At 42.9% G+C, this 16408-nt stretch overlaps 1 protein-coding gene across 1 annotated transcript in view; it reads right to left on the reverse strand.

Moving 5' to 3' along the window:
- Positions 1 to 16408, reverse strand: part of PARD3 (par-3 family cell polarity regulator) — a 693471-nt gene that overhangs the window by 571844 nt on the left and 105219 nt on the right. The window lies entirely within an intron of this gene.

A 16408-nucleotide genomic window follows, 5' to 3' on the forward strand; every position in this document is an offset into this window, starting at 1 on the left:
CAAACACATCAAAATCTGCTGAAAATGTGTTGCCAATACTGAACATGTGCACATGCCCAATGGTTCATGGTGCATATCTTCTGTTTCTCAGCAGGTATAGACGTAATGGTCGGTGCTACCAATCAGACATACAAGTTCTGAAACAATATAGAAAATTAATAATGAAAATTCATCAAAATTTTCCTGAAAAAAAGTGTCTGTCGGGAGAAAAGAAGGAATGCATCTAAAGCAGGGCGCTCCCCTGCGCGTCTACACCTGAGGTTATGGTAATCTCTCCATGTAGGAGACATACAAAACACTTGAGTCATTTCTCCGTATATGATGAAGTGCGATAAACATTGCTGGATTCCGGATTCAGTTTTATTTTTATCTCTACAAGTGGGATGAGGGCCCTCGGTGGAAAGCTCATCAGCTTCAGTGCCTTGTTAATAGGGATCGGGAGGGAGAAGGTGTGAAGTAGTAAAGACGACGCCATTCACACATTAGTGTTATTACGAGACATCAGTAGCCACAAGTATCCTGCTTTATCCAGGCAGGGAGGCGATGATGTGATGGAACATGCAAAGTTGGGTAACAATTAGCCCTCATTCAGATGTTCAGATACAAGCTCCGTTAGTGTTTTTCACGGCCAAATTTGGCCTTCGTGTAGGGGCATAGATCAGGGGGGTGTTTTGGAGGGTTGTTTTTTTTTTTTGCAGTGTGGAATAGCGAGAAGTCCTATAGGAAAAAGATGCCACTGTATGGCAGTCGTCACAGGCTTTCATGAAGCATATTGCCAGGAAAGATGCTACTGGTATGGCTGGGTAGGTGCTTGAACCCTAAAAGGAGACTTTTTTATGTAGAGATCTAAATGTGCCACTAAGGAGTAATCCATCATAGAAAAAATATGCAAATAAGGCTTAAAATGCAACGGGGGCGTGTAAATGACAACAAAAAAAAAAAAAAAAAAAACAGCTCGAGTGCACTGCCACGCCCCAGCTGCACTTTCAGTCTCATTTGCATGTAGTTTCTACACTAGATTTCCCATGGTTGGCACATCAGATCTCTAAAAATAACAAAAAAAAAGGTATCCCACCGCTGTTAGAAAATCCACCAACACCTATATAACCTAACAGTCTCCTGCACGATCACACAGACATGGCATACGGTTTTCAAAAATGGGAGCCAATGGGTAATATATGTCACTGTATGCCTACACCCCTTTCCATATCGAGGAGTCTAAGGGGTAACGTTTCGCCTTGTGGAGAGTGACATTTCAAGCCTGACATGTCAGAGTGAGGAGATTTATAAACCAGGCATGCTCCTCTAGGAAATTAAATATGCAAATTGTCTCTTCAGGGAGGAAGAGGACTAGAACTCTAGCACCACCTAATGCACACAGAGTTCTAGTCCTCTTCCCCTCTGAGGAGACAAGTTGCAGATCGAGGGGTGAAACTACAGTGAATTCAGCTGCAAGTCCACAATAGTTGCAGAATTTGCATCGGACTCATGGTGAAATCTAAGGGGCGGATTTGTGGCATGTTGCAACTTTCGAGACAGCTGTTAGATTACCCCCCATGAGACGTATAATAGAAGCAATGTCATGTTTTTTTTCTACAAAAAAAAAAAGTTATAGCTAAAAAAAAAAAAAAATTAAAACAGCTTGAGAAAAAACAAGAATGAAGAAATCCCCAGACTATATAAGAACAGCAACCATGGCGCTAATGACTGGAGTTTAGGAGCCTCCTTCTACTGAATTCCCCGGGGAAGTGAAGCGTTCTGTATTCCAACTGCTCCTCAAAAGGTATTTCCAAATGTTTCCTAATGATAACAATTATACATCTGGTGACGATGACCTATTCCTGGCTGGAAATCATGCGGGCCTCGCTCCGCTCATTAATTATGCACACAGCGAGAATGGGGAGACAATTTAACCGTATGTGAGAGGAGAGCGAATCTGTTCGATGAGAGAGGAGGACGACCCAGGTAACTCCCCGCTGTACTGTCTGCTAGGCCGTATTACGAGGGCCTTGTTAACGCTCTTGGTTTGGAGAACAGATGCTCCATGAAAATTGCACGAGCCCAGAGACTGAGCACGTGTGCCTGCTTCATATAAACATGCAGCAAAGAGACAGAAGCACATTAATCATTGAAAACTGTGCTGGAGAGAGGAAATAAGTAGTCAAGCTGTTGCTATTTGTGCAGCATACTGGTTATATTTTTATAAATCTTGTTGACCCTCAAGCAACAAGCGCAAGTCCTATGGTGAGCTCGGACGCCACTCCGGAGCTGGCGAGTGTGTAAGGAGAGCCCTATGGCGATCAACGGGGAGGAGAAATAAATGATGGCACTTTATTATGTACACATCCTGCGCTGGACAAGGCCCAGACAACTAATCATTTACTGCCCTTGCCAATGTTTTGTGGGTGATCTTCAATCAATCACTTCACAAATCCTCAGTGGGCCCCCAACATCAGCCCGGCTTGTTTTTAGGACTTGTATATGGCTTTATACGTTCCTGCACAATCAAGTTCTCCATAAAATCTGGTGATATTGCCAAATTCTAGACAAATCAGATTAAATAATGAATTGCACCAGCAGCTGGTTGTTTCCTTATGCAGTATATCCACTAGGACTATTTAAGACCACAGAGTGGAATAAGAATAAAAATCTTTGATGCTCCGAATGATGAATTGTGTGATGTTAAAACAACTTTCAATGAAACAGAGCAGAAATCAGCACCAATACGGGTGATAAGAAGTGATATAATTCAAGGGGTTTTCTGTGTGGCTCTATACTTAAGACAGTCCATAAACATCAGGTTGTGGCGGTCTGATTCTCGGCACCCTCATTGATCAGCTGTTTGAAGAAGGGGTTATGCTCTTGTGAGCACTCATCAAAATTTACATCACTCCATATCGCTGCACGCTATCTTATTTGTCAGTGATTATAAGGGATATTGCACCATTGACTCAAAAGTGAGGCAATACTACAACCAAGCTGAGCAGGCGCAAAATAGCAGCAGCATTCACAAGAGTGCTGCGGTGCACTCCCAAGAGTGCTGCGGTGCACTCGAACAGCTAATCATCAGGCGTGCCTAAAGTCAGACCCTACCAATGTGATCGTGATGGCCTATTCTAAGGCTAGGCAAACCATATTTACTGTAATCCTTTAAAAGCCCTTTAAACACCTGGGATTTGCCCTCCTGTACAGTTCCACACAACCTTAAAGGAGTTGCCCACTCAACTTTTATTACTCCATAGACTTCGAGACACAGAAAACTACAAACTGAGCTTTTACTTAGCCTCCTGGGGTCCAGTACTTAGCTGCTGCTCTGATCTTTGTTGATCGGCTGCAGGGGTGAGGTCACATCTACAGGGCTGCAGTCAATCACTGGGCTCAGTGATTTGAACCATGTATAATTAAAGCCGCTGAGCCCTGTTGTGATCGGCTACAGAGGTTACCATCGCTATTGATGTCATTGATGCAATTAATCAACAAGGACAGTAGCAGCATTGGAAAGTCAACGCTCGCTGGACCCGGGGAGGGATTGGGGGAGAGGAGATGAGTAAATGCTTGTTTTTATGTTACATTATATGTTTCTGAGTAATAGAATTTGAAATCGGACAATTTCTCTAACTTTGTGCAGAGCAGTAATGGAGAGGCCATTGGACTTCTACGGGGCCTGACTGGGGACCCTAATTTTATACAAAGGCATATAGTGATTTTTCCTGCCACATTCAAGTTAAGTTCACACGATGCGTTTTCACGGTGATTTTACACCCCTGTCAGTATACAATGCTGTCTTCTAAAGCAGTGACATCAGTGATGGCTGATGTCACTGCTGTAGAAGTGACCTGGATCGTCGTGGGACAATCGTTGGCGGTACGTGGACGGGAGATCGAGGGATTCGGGGACTAGGAGGATAATAAAAAAAATTGTAGAACAGTGTTTTTTTATTTCATTAAAATACTTTATTCTGGCCGTATCTTTTATTGAAAAAGCGGCGACCATTTTACTACGCAGTAATGGGTCCGTCTTATAGACGCCCTCCATTACTAACCTGGGCTTCACTTCAGCTGCCAATACATGGCTGCCGTTTACCCACCACCCCATTAGCCCACTCGCCACCGCTACAGGGCAGTGGGAAGAGCGGAGGCTAAGCGCCAGATGTGGCGCATCTTATTGATGCACCATTTCTGAGACTGCTGAGGAGTGATGTTAATAGCCGCGGAGGGGGCTAGAATTCATGGCCCCTTCTCTGGCTATTAATATCAGCCCGCAGCTGTCTAGTTTAGCCTTTGCTGGTTAGATTTTATAGGGGGACCCCACGTTAACTTTTTCTGGGGTCCCCCTATAATCTAGCCAGTAAAGGTTAAGCAAACAGCGGTGAGCTGATATTAATAGCCAGGGAACATTGTTGACTAATGGCCCCTTCCCTGGTTACTAACATCAGCCCCCAGCGGTCGCCTTTCCCTCCACTGGCTATAAAAATGACGCGGGAGCCCAGCCATGTTTTTTTTTTTCTTTTTTTAATTTTAGGCCCTGTGCCCACGATCTGGACAATTTTTTATTTTTTGCTGCATCCAAATGCTGCATTCTATTGAATGCAGGTAAATCCACATGTGTTCAATGAACCATGCGTATTTACCGCATTCTAAATATTCTAGTAGTAAAAATTTCTGTTGCGGAGACTTGCGACTCGGCAAGAGAATTTGACATGCCGCAGTCCTGAAAGACGCGCTGCATGTCAGTGTCCACGGGTGATTCGCAGCCTCTGATGCACGCATAGGTAACCTGGGATTTCCAGAGATCCCATCCATTATGCTGTAACATCTGGACGCTGCAGGTTTGACGCCGTATACAGTGGTGGCCAAAAGTATTGGCACCCCTGCAATTCTGTCAGATAATACTCAGTTTCTTCCTGAAAATTATTGCAATCACAAATTCTTTGGTATTATTATCTTCATTTAATTTGCTTGCAAGGAAAAAACACAAAAGAGAATGAAGCAAAAATCAAATCATTGATCATTTCACACAAAACTCCAAAAATGGGCCAGACAAAAGTATTGGCACCCTCAGCCTAATACTTGGTTGCACAACCTTTAGCCAAAATAACTGCGAACAACCGCTTCCAGTAACCATCAATGAGTTTCTTACAATGCTCTGCTGGAATTGTAGACCATTCTTCTTTGGCAAACTGCTCCAGATCCCTGATATTTGAAGGGTGCCTTCTCCAAACTGCCATTTTGAGATCTCTCCACAGGTGTTCTATGGGATTCAGGTCTGGACTCATTGCTGGCCACCTTAGAAGTCTCCAGTGCTTTCTCTCAAACCATTTTATAGTGCTTTTGGAAGTGTGTTTTGGGTCATTGTCCTGCTGGAAGACCCATGACCTCTGAGGGAGACCCAGCTTTCTCACACTGGGCCCTACATCATGCTGCAAAATTTGTTGGTAGTCTTCAGACTTCATAATGCCATGCACACGGTCAAGCAGTCCAGTGCCAGAGGCAGCAAAGCAACCCCAAAACATCAGGGAACCTCCGCCATGTTTGACTGTAGGGACGTGTTCTTTTCTTTGAATGCCTCTTTTTTTTCCTGTACACTCTATATTGATGCTTTTTGCCAAAAAGCTCTACTTTTGTCTCATCTGACCAGAGAACATTCTTCCAAAACGTTTTAGGCTTTCTCAGGTAAGTTTTGGCAAACTCCAGCCTGGCTTTTTTATGTCTCGGGGTAAGAAGTGGGGTCTTCCTGGGTATCCTACCATACAGTCCCTTTTCATTCAGACGCCGACGGATAGTACGGGTTGACACTGTTGTACCCTCGGACTGCAGGGAAGCTTGAACTTGTTTGGATGTTAGTCGAGGTTCTTTATCCACCATCCGCACAATCTTGGGTTGAAATCTCTCGTCAATTTTTCTTTTCCATCCACATCTAGGGAGGTTAGCCACAGTGCCATGGGCTTTAAACTTCTTGATGACACTGCGCACGGAAGACACAGGAACATTCAGGTCTTTGGAGATGGACTTGTAGCCTTGAGATTGCTCATGCTTCCTCACAATTTGGTTTCTCAAGTCCTCAGACAGTTCTTTGGTCTTCTTTCTTTTCTCCATGCTCAATGTGGTACACACAAGGACACAGGACAGAGGTTGAGTCAACTTGAATCCATGTTAACTGGCTGCAAGTGTGATTTAGTTATTGCCAACACCTGTTAAGTGCCACAGGTAAGTTACAGGTGCTGTTCATTACACGAATTAGAGAAGCATCACATGATTTTTCAAACAGTGCCAATACTTTTGTCCACCCCCTTTTTTAGGTTTGGTGTGGAATTGTATCCAATTTGGCTTTAGGACAATTCTTTTTGTGTTTTTTCATTGAAGACAAATTAAATGAAGATAATAATACCAAAGAATTTGTGATTGCAATCATTTTCAGGAAGAAACTGAGTATTATCTGACAGAATTGCAGGGGTGCCAATACTTTTGGCCACCACTGTAAACACACAACATCAAACCTTCAGTGGCTCCTGATCGTGGCCACGTACCCAAACTCACCCGCAGCATGTCAATTTCTGTAGCGGACACGCCAGTCTCCGCAGCAAATTTTGACCGATTGAAGTGTCATTATATGCAGTGGATTCACATGTACCGACAACAAAACTGCGGCATTAGAACACCGCGTTTTGGACGCAACAAAAATACGCCGAGTCCAAAGCGCTGCTTGTTGCTGTTTGTGTAGACGAAGCAGTAAACGGACCAGCTGTGAGATGCTAATTATGGCCAGGGAAAATGTTTGCAAATGGCACCTTCCCAGGCTAAAAATACCAGCTCACAGCAGTCGCATAAATTACATGAATAGAAATGCTAATAAAGATTGGGTGAATGGCACTAGCCGACACCTAGCTTTTTTGTTTGGTTATGACTAGATGTTATCTGCGTGACAGCGTGGCAAATCAGGGATGTTCGTGGGCGGAGCCGATTGTTTGGCGGGAACAAACCGGAACCCCGAACCCGAATTTGAAATGCCGAACAAATTCGCTCAACACTAGGTATGACAAGGTGTCAATCAGACCTCTTCATGAGGTCTTAACTTAATTAAAGTAAAGCGTTAAATAAATACACAGAGTAAACACTTTATTTGAAATACAACAGACACATTCTTTAATCATTCAAATTAACCAATATATTCACCCCAGTTCGTCAGTTCTGATGGTAATCCAAGGTTTAAGCAATGTCCCACCGAATAACTTTATTTAGCTCCAAAAAGCATTCATTGATGTACAAAAACGCTTCAAAGCGTCAAAAACGCATGTAAAATCCGAATGCGTTTTTCCTGCCAAAGAGAATCAGAAACGCTCAGGAAATTTCTGCGTCAAATACGCATCGTGGGCACATGGCCTCATACAGTTATTCTACAATACAAAGTGCAGCAAATTGCACCATAAGGCGGCACATGGAGGAATAAGAAAAAAAAATGCAGAAAACCCCAATTCATCTTGTTAACACTTATCTATTCCAATGCACAAATCGACTGACCTGCATAAATGGAGATGTCCTACTGGATGATCTCCAAATACCGCAATGGTACTATTATTCAAAACACATTAGGAAACACACAGGGGTCCTCAGGTCCATATCAGCAACAGCTACAACTACAACTACAATGTTTAGCGTGAATTAGCCCCATTTTTATAGTACAGCATGTCAAATTGTTAAATGCAAATTCTCCTTTCAGTTCACGCTTTGTTGAGTTCTCTAACAAACACTTCAATGATTATAACCTTAAATGCCAAGCTAAACACCCCTCTGTGCCAAGCAGCTGTTCTAACCACGCAGCAGCATATGGGCAGCAGAGGGGTGAGCTCGGTTGTATACGGGCAAGACCTGCGTCACATTTTACGTAATCTAGTCGGAGGTGGTCACCTCATCACTTCTTTTCTAATGACTATAGAGTACAGCCTGTGCCTTCACACATGCCAAAACTTACTACCCTGCATGATCTTTCCTGGAACCCTGCAGAATAGTTCTGTAACCACAGTATCCTCCTACACTCAGTACAGAAGAAAAGTCTAAGTCTGAGGTCACCACCTACTCAACCCACTTCAAGCCCTGGTTACTGGAGTCAACACTGTTCACCTCCGCAGCTGTAATTGCTGGATGGTTAGAAATGATCGCTTTCCAGGTAAAATCTCAGTTAGTTAGTGGTTATATAAAGAAACATGCGCAAAAACAAGTGGAACGTTGCAGAAAAAAACAATGTCAGTGATAAAGGCTGCATGCTCCATAAAAGAGTATTGCAATTTTCTCTACCATTTAGATATTTCGGCCTGTAGCAGAACAATGGTTTCATCTCTGCAGGCTCCAATTTACACTTGTCTCTATGTATTGCATGTACAAAACTGCAGCAGCAGTACTGAGAAGTGTAGCTGTGAATCCAGAGCTAGGTTGAGAAACATTTAAAAAAAAAAAAAAAACAGAATGGATCTCTGTGTTTAGATCACTCCTTCAACTTCTCACGTTGCTCTGCTCATAACCGAATAGTGCAATTTTGTCTACCATTTTGATATTTTGGCCTGTAGAAAAGCAATAATTTCATCTCTTTCCCATTTACAGTTGTCGCTATGCATCATGTATAAAAAAAAAAACACAGCAGCAGCATGTAAGACATCATACAGCAGTACTGAGCAGTGTAGCTGTGAATCCAGAGCTAGGTTGAGACACATTTACAAAAAAAGCAGCAGAATGGATCTTTGTACCTAGATCATTCCTTCTACTTCTCACTTTGCTCCTCCTTCCCTCAAGAAACACTTCAGAAGGAAGCTGTAATCGGATTCCTTAGTAAGTATGGCAATTCATTTTTTTTTACCATGATTGATTTCAGAAGTTTTTCAGAAGAAATGATAAGTTCAGGAGAAAGAAGTATTTTTCCATGATAACTTATATTATAAAGTTTCTTATATTCATTTGTACTTTTGATTAACAGAAAGTTTAGTTTATTGAACACTACTGAATACTATTTTGGTAGCAGAATGGGTCCTTCCTAGAAGATGGAAGAGTAATTCTATAAATTGTATGACAATAATGAGATTGGCAGCCAGTCATGTAAGTACAGAAATGTCTTCTAATAACTCCATCATGTCACCAATAAGCAGGTAATACGTTGGCTGCATACTACTGAACAATCCAGAAAACATGACTAAAATGCAGAGGCCCTCAATTCATAAAATGACAGATAATGGTTATGTATTTCCTATACATTAAGAATTAATAAATGGCAAGAAAAGCTGAAAACTGGAATATATATATAATTTATTACAGCAAAAAGAGAAATCACCATGGTACATACCAAGCTTATGACTCCATCTAGTGGTAGGAGAAATAACTACACAATTTCTAAAATATTCGTAGTCTCTGTATAATTATTCTGTCACGAAAGTGAAAGTTAAAGCTTTGAAATAAAAAAGGAGGTAAAAAAAAAAAACACATTTTTTTTGGTCTGTCCAGATCAAAAAACATAATGGATGCAGATTACAATAATTGCCTTCCTAGCACCATGTAAGGGATCAGGCGTCATAGAAAATCAAAGCAAAAAATAATATGCTGCTCCAGAACGAGACTCATTGCTAAAAAAAAAAAAAAAAAATCAGAGCCGGAGTCACAGCAGGCGGTTAAGCTTTTTTAAACATTTTAGAGGGTTTAAAAAAAATGTAAAACAAGTGTGTAGCTTTGTTATGTGCAATATCTACAATAGAGCATATCATTTACCAGACTAGATAGGTCTCACAAGACAGTTTAGCGAGAGGTTTTATTTTTTTTTGAACAGTTATTTATACAGTGCGAACATCCTGCAGCGCTGCACAGATGAAGGACTAGGATCAGGCACAGATGAAGCAACAAGAATTATTCTACCAGTCATTTTATATTGTGTTAGGAAACTGTATCACTACAATACAAACACCACACTGGCACTGTTCCCTGTAGTGTGGCTGTGCAGCCTGCGTGAGAGCGGGCGCCCTGGAGGAGCCGCCTGCGCGAGAGCGGGCGCCCTGGGGGAGCCGCCTGCGCGAGAGCGGGCACCCTGGGGGAGCCGCCTGCGCGAGAGCGGGCGCCCTGGGGGAGCCGCCTGCGCGAGAGCGGGCGCCCTGGGGGAGCCGCCTGCGCGAGAGCGGGCGCCCTGGGGGAGCCGCCTGCGCGAGAGCGGGCGCCCTGGGGGAGCCGCCTGCGCGAGAGCGGGCGCCCTGGAGGAGCCCCCTGCGCGAGCGGTGCCGTCATGAGGAGCCGCCTGCGTGAGAGCGGCGGTCATGGGGCGCAGTCTTTCCATTCTAGTCTTAGCCTTTCTGCTTCTGGGACAGTTCTGGTGTCTGAAGGGCGAATGCACATGTACGAAAAATGAACCCTTTTTTCCTGCATATAGCAAAAGGGACAAGGACACTACCCTTTCTCTGCACTACACCAGTGGGGATACTGATATTTACCCCTTTGTTACCTTAGATTCCAGGCATGTTAACATAAACCCATAGGGAATCTAAAACTTTTACTCAGGCTTCTAAAGGAAAGCTGACAATGCTGTGTGCCCACGATGCGTTTTCAATGCGTTTCTGCAGCTGCGGAAATGCATGGTAGATGGGCAGCAATGTTCCCCAATGATAATCCGCATGTGCTGTGCACAGGCTGCGGAAATTTCAGCTGCGGATTATCATTGCGGAAAAAACGCAGCACTACCAATTATTCTGCGGAAGTGATGCGTTTTCGCCGCCATTGACTTGCATTGGAACGAGCCAATTCCGCAAGACTGCATCTGTACTTGTGTAATTGGCGCGTTCTAATGTGCGGATGGTACCCGGGTGTAGAGGACAGGAGAGTCTCATCCACACCCAGGTACCATTAAAAAATCTGTTAAAAAAATAATAAAATAAAAAATAAATGTATATTTACCTTCCGGCGGCCCGCGCTGCGCTCCTCCTTGCTTCCCGGTGGATTGAAGGACCTGCGCTGACGTCAGAGTTATGTGACGGGTCACGCGACGCTGACATCGGCAGGTCTTTCAATCCACCGCTGCCGGCAAGAGAGAACGGAGTGAGCAGGACAGCGCGGGCCATCGGAGGGTAAATATACATTTATTTTTTTATTTTTAACCACTCTCTCGGGTCACACTATATAAATCCATGCCGTTTGCATGGATTTATATAGTGTGACTTAGTTGTCACAAGCACTTTCCAAGTGATGCTAATCGCTTGGAAAGCGCTTGTCAATCCGCATGTGGAAATGTCAGTGAATAACGCTCCATTTCCGCTTGTCCCTGGCAGGAAAAATGCATGTACAATCCGCATGTACAATCCGCATGTACAATCCGCATGCGTTTTTTCTGCCAGGTAGATGCAGAAACGCTCAGGAAAAAATCCTGAGCATTTCTGCATCGTGGGCACATAGACTTATCAGGTTTCTAAAGGAAAGCTGACCGGATATTCACGCTTCCTGAACTATGGGCAGTACGAATCAGTCCGGCTCCGTTACTGAAGCCATGGATGCTGTACGCCGATATGCTGTGGCATTGCAGAGAACATACTTTTAAACAGCCGGCTCGGGACAATGTAACCAGGATGACTTGTCCAAGGCCGATGCCTGGTGGCTTCTGTCCTTTTGACCAGTCTCTTGGACTCGTCATCACTGACGCATCCTCCCTGGCCATGTGTGAATAGTATCAGAAGTGTATCCGCGTAAAACATCCATGACTTAGATAACAGAGTCTGATTCATGCTGCGATCGTTCAGGAAGCGTTAATTTCCCGGTCAGGTTTCCTTTAAATGAGTTGTATGATAAATGAAAGTAATCACCTATCCCACAGTACAAATGGTTACTTGCTGATTGCTGGCAGTCAAAAAGCTGGGACCCCCTGACAGATCAGAGATGGGGGCTGTGGAGTGTCCCGCTTGAATGAAACAATGGCCCAGCATTAGTACCACAACTCCAATCATTGTCTATAGGACATTCGTGGGGTCTAGAGTACGAAAATTTTAATGTCAGTATCTCTGGCAGCCTCTCTCTGCAGCCAGGGGGCAGAATATGAATCTGGGACCCCCAGAGCTGTAAGGCAATAATGTAACTACATACAATGGGATAATATGGTATATAATACAATGTACAGCATGTTTAATGATGGGAAGACAATAGGAAGATCAAATAATTGCATACATTTTAATCAAAAGTAATAAATGATCAGTGATCATAAATACAATGGACATTAACTAGAGGGTAGCGTTTAGAGAGAAAAAAAACACATTGAATTTATATCTGCAATTAAAATTTGAACTAGCAAATAAACACCATTATACCTTCAATCAAAAGAAAAAAAAAAGTTAAATGCAGAAAAATATTGCACATTTATTACCGTAAATCAAGAGTTTTATTTTTCATCTACTAATCACGTTATAACATTTAGCGCCTGTTAGATTTGATCTGATCTGCATATAAATACGATGTATATAAAAACATATTAACCTGCATAAAAAAAAGAAGAAAAGACTGTTTTTTACTTGTAAAATACAACACATTGAGAAATAAAGCAATGTGGCCACTAGGGGGCATATAAGACCCGTCAGATGATAGTGAGGATACAGGTATGGGAAGAGGGAGCGCGTCACTCCGGGCCACACCTTTAATAAAGTAATTAAGAAACGAGGCCAGGTTTATACTGTGCTTATAAATGTGCAAGAAAAGAAATCTTCCAAGACGTTCAACTACAGATGAAACACGAATGATCTAACGAGCCACTGACAGCAATGACTATTATATGAGCAATATAGAGGATGAGCTACTTGCGAAATATGTACCACGGAAAACAAAATCCTGATAAAAAGTGACAGTGCGGATTTTAATTCTGTAGTATGTCAAATTTGTCTGATGGATTTTAGCTGAGGATTTCACCCTTTCCAATGCATAAGGTGAATGTTACTAAGGGCTTGTTCACATGCTGTGTTTTTGCAACATTTTTTTCGCACACATTTTTGACACGGGGGAAAAAAAAAATGCAGCATTTTGCAGTACTAGCAACGTGAATGATGAATTCCCATGCACGTGTGGCTTATTTTTTTCCTTACGGATTTGAACCTAAACATTTTGTAAAATCTGAAACGTGGCAATTATCTCAGTGGTTATTAAATTATCCCCATTTAAATGAATGGGGGGGGGGGCTAGTAACAAGGTGTTAAAAAAAAAAAAAAGTGTATTTTAAGCAGCGTTTTTCCTGCCAACACACTGGTTTTTGCTGCAGAAAAATCTGCTGCAAATACCCAAAGTGCCTTAATTTACAAAAAAAAATAAAAATGTATCAGATTTTGGTGCAAGGAACACAAATCCGCCAAGTCTTCATTAAAAGGGGGGAATCTTTTAAACAAATATATGTTGGGGCTGGTGCCTTACAGTCAATATTATTAGCTATTAATAGTAGCTCCGACTTAAATAAAGAAGACCCGGAGCTGAAGATTATGTCATCGCAGCTCAGCAGGAACTCCCAGGTGACTCCTAGAGCCGAGATGTCGGACAATGACATCATGAGGACAACCAACAACCACTGCCCCAAAACTAGGATTACACAGACTTAGAGGACAGGAAGAGCGTCGTCTCCAGCCTGATAACCACATTCACACCATGAATCTCACAGATCCGGCACTTCAGGTCTTACGAGGTTCAGCAATAAAAAGAGCAATTTTGTTCTCTACTTATTTCACGTCTTTCAGGAAGTTTAATCGCCTGGGTGAGTAAGTGCGCAGGACGCTGAGTAATGGGAGAACAATGGCTCTTCATCTTCAGGTAGCTTTGGCTTTCCAAGGGAATGTGTCATCAGAAAATGACCTATTGTTTAAATCAAGTTAATTATATTTTTTAAACTTTTTTTTTTTTTTTTTTTGCAAAATTTTCACACCATTATTTGAACCTTGCAAGAGATCTACATGTCCATACATCCGCACAAACGTACAACTTGCACACTGGCCACTAGGCCCAATGCTAGACTTCTACTTCCTGCTGATTTTACCAGCCACATATACATAAACCACAATACACTTGCTCTTACTCACTGACTTCCATACATGTATTGTACACTGTCACCTGCGCAGAGGACACTACGCATAGAAGGAGAGGAGCTGAGCTGTAACATCACCTACTGTAAATGGCGTATTCAGTGTTATCTAGTGTGTATACAGAGGTCTGTGAGGATAACGTCTGCTGCCGAGTCACCTGTACAGCACCGGAAGAGTGAGACTAGTATTAGGCTTAAAGGGGTTGTCCGGAACGTTTTCAGTATCAGATTGGTGGGGGTGCTCTACCCAGCAACCCCCTGCCGATCAATTGTTCTCGGTGCCGGCTATGGTCATAATTTGTTGCGGAGCGGAACTACACCTCTGTAAGCTGCATAGTGGCCACAGAGGGAACTGCAGATCCACGCCTATGAATAATGGAGCAGATGTGCAGTACCCGGCTGTGGCCACTATAGAATAAACGGAGCTGTGTAGTTTCGCTCCACAACAGATCACATCCCGCCGCCAATGGGAACAGTTGATTAGTGGGGGTGCTGGGTGTCGCACCCCCACTGATCTGATACTGATGACCTATCTTAAAGGGGTAACTGCAGACTTATCAGTTTGGACCGGACAACCCCTTTAAGGATAGGCCATTAATCTAAAGTTCTAGACAACCCCTTTAATGGTCATAGTGATAACATATATATGCCAACTGCCCTAGACTTCCTGGGTTTTGTATGGATTTTTCCCTTATACGGATTCCCATCAAAATTCACAACATGGGCCAAAAAAGACAAAAAAAAAAATGGGCGGTTCTGGTTGGGATGGGATTTAGTCATCCCTAAATTACCAACAAGAATGTTGGAGGTATGAAAAAGAAATAAAACCATTAAAAACAAAAGAAATGTAACAAATGCATTTAACATGAAACCGGATTTCCACAATAGGTCATTTTCTGACGACACCTTCCCTCTAAAGCCCCTGGTTTTGCAGCCAGCATTGGGGCGGACAGTATTACAAGTGATACCATTAATGACCCCTCCATAAATCACACGCACCTGCTGTGAATGTATGATCCTGGTATGTTTCGTTTCAGGAGTGTGACAGTTGTCATGTGAGAATTCCTGAAATCCTCCGGGACATGCCGGCAACATTACATACAGAATATAGAAAGTTTCACGAGTAATCGGTATTAAATTACATTCAGGAGAAATGGAGTCAGTGTATCTAAAGCAGCCACATAACACTGCAATTCAATGCTTATAAATCAGAGATCATAAGGGAGCACGTCACACAATGCCACTGGTGGCGGTCTGAACTCAGAAGGAAAAGGGGCTGCTGTGATGTAGTATTCAGCTAAACCCTTTTAAAACTAGTAAAAAATTTCAGCCATTGAAAAACTTGGTAAAGCCCCAGCAAAGATAATCAAGAAAAAATAACACTACATTTATCTGATTCGATGAGGAGTTATAAACATATTTACAGCTGCCAGAGGGGGAAGTAGACTGATTTAGCTCAAAGTCGGCCCCTAGCAACAGATTAACAGCAAAGTTGGACACATAAAAGAAAAAAAATTGGAAAAGTGTATTCTTAGAAATACAATATATAAATCTATGCTAATTAATTTTAACCGCTATTAAAAGTGAAACTTGCTCAAAAAAATTGTAAAAATCATTGAGCTCCCCTGATTCTATCACTCTTTACAGTTTTGCACTATGTCACGCCATTGCAGAGATATTCACATGTAATTCTTCTGGAGCTCTCTATGTGAAATCTCGGCTTGCAGTCCAACTGGGCGTTTCTTCATACTCTTCTCTGAGCTGTGCGCTTTCACGTCTTCCTCCCAGACGCTGCCAATCACAGCTGGGCAGCTGGTCTAGCAGTCTTTAAGGCTAAGTGCCCAAGTAGTGTTTTTCAAGCGTTTATGCTGCGGAATTTCTGCAGCGTAAACGCTTGTGAAACGCTATGTAATCCGCCCCCCATGGTCCCCAAGGGGATTCCGCAAGTTCTATGCCCATGCTGTGGATTTTTCCGCAGCGTTACTGCTGCGCTCAAAAATCCGCAACATGTCCATTAATTTTGCGGAAGCGCGGCGTAATCACCGCCATTGACTTGCATTGAGACGCACATAATCCGTGTCAGTACATTTGTACTCACGGATTATATGCGTTTCAATGTGCGGATGGTACCCAAGTCTGGAGGACAGGAGACTCTCATCCAGACCTGGGTACCATAGAAACTGTAAAAAAAAAAAGAATAAAATAAACTTTATATTTACCTACCGACGGCCCCCGGTCTCCTTCCCTGTGCGTGCGGGCAGGACTGAAGGACCTGAGGTGACGTCACAGTCATGTGACCGCAGGCCCTTCAGTGCAGTGTCCCGCGATCAGCTGGCAGCCAGGAACAAGA

The sequence above is a fragment of the Phyllobates terribilis genome, unplaced genomic scaffold (genome assembly GCF_046119375.1).
Source record: "Phyllobates terribilis strain yellow unplaced genomic scaffold, ASM4611937v1 Scaffold_4__5_contigs__length_816908805, whole genome shotgun sequence".
Classification (NCBI taxonomy): Eukaryota; Metazoa; Chordata; class Amphibia; order Anura; family Dendrobatidae; genus Phyllobates; species Phyllobates terribilis.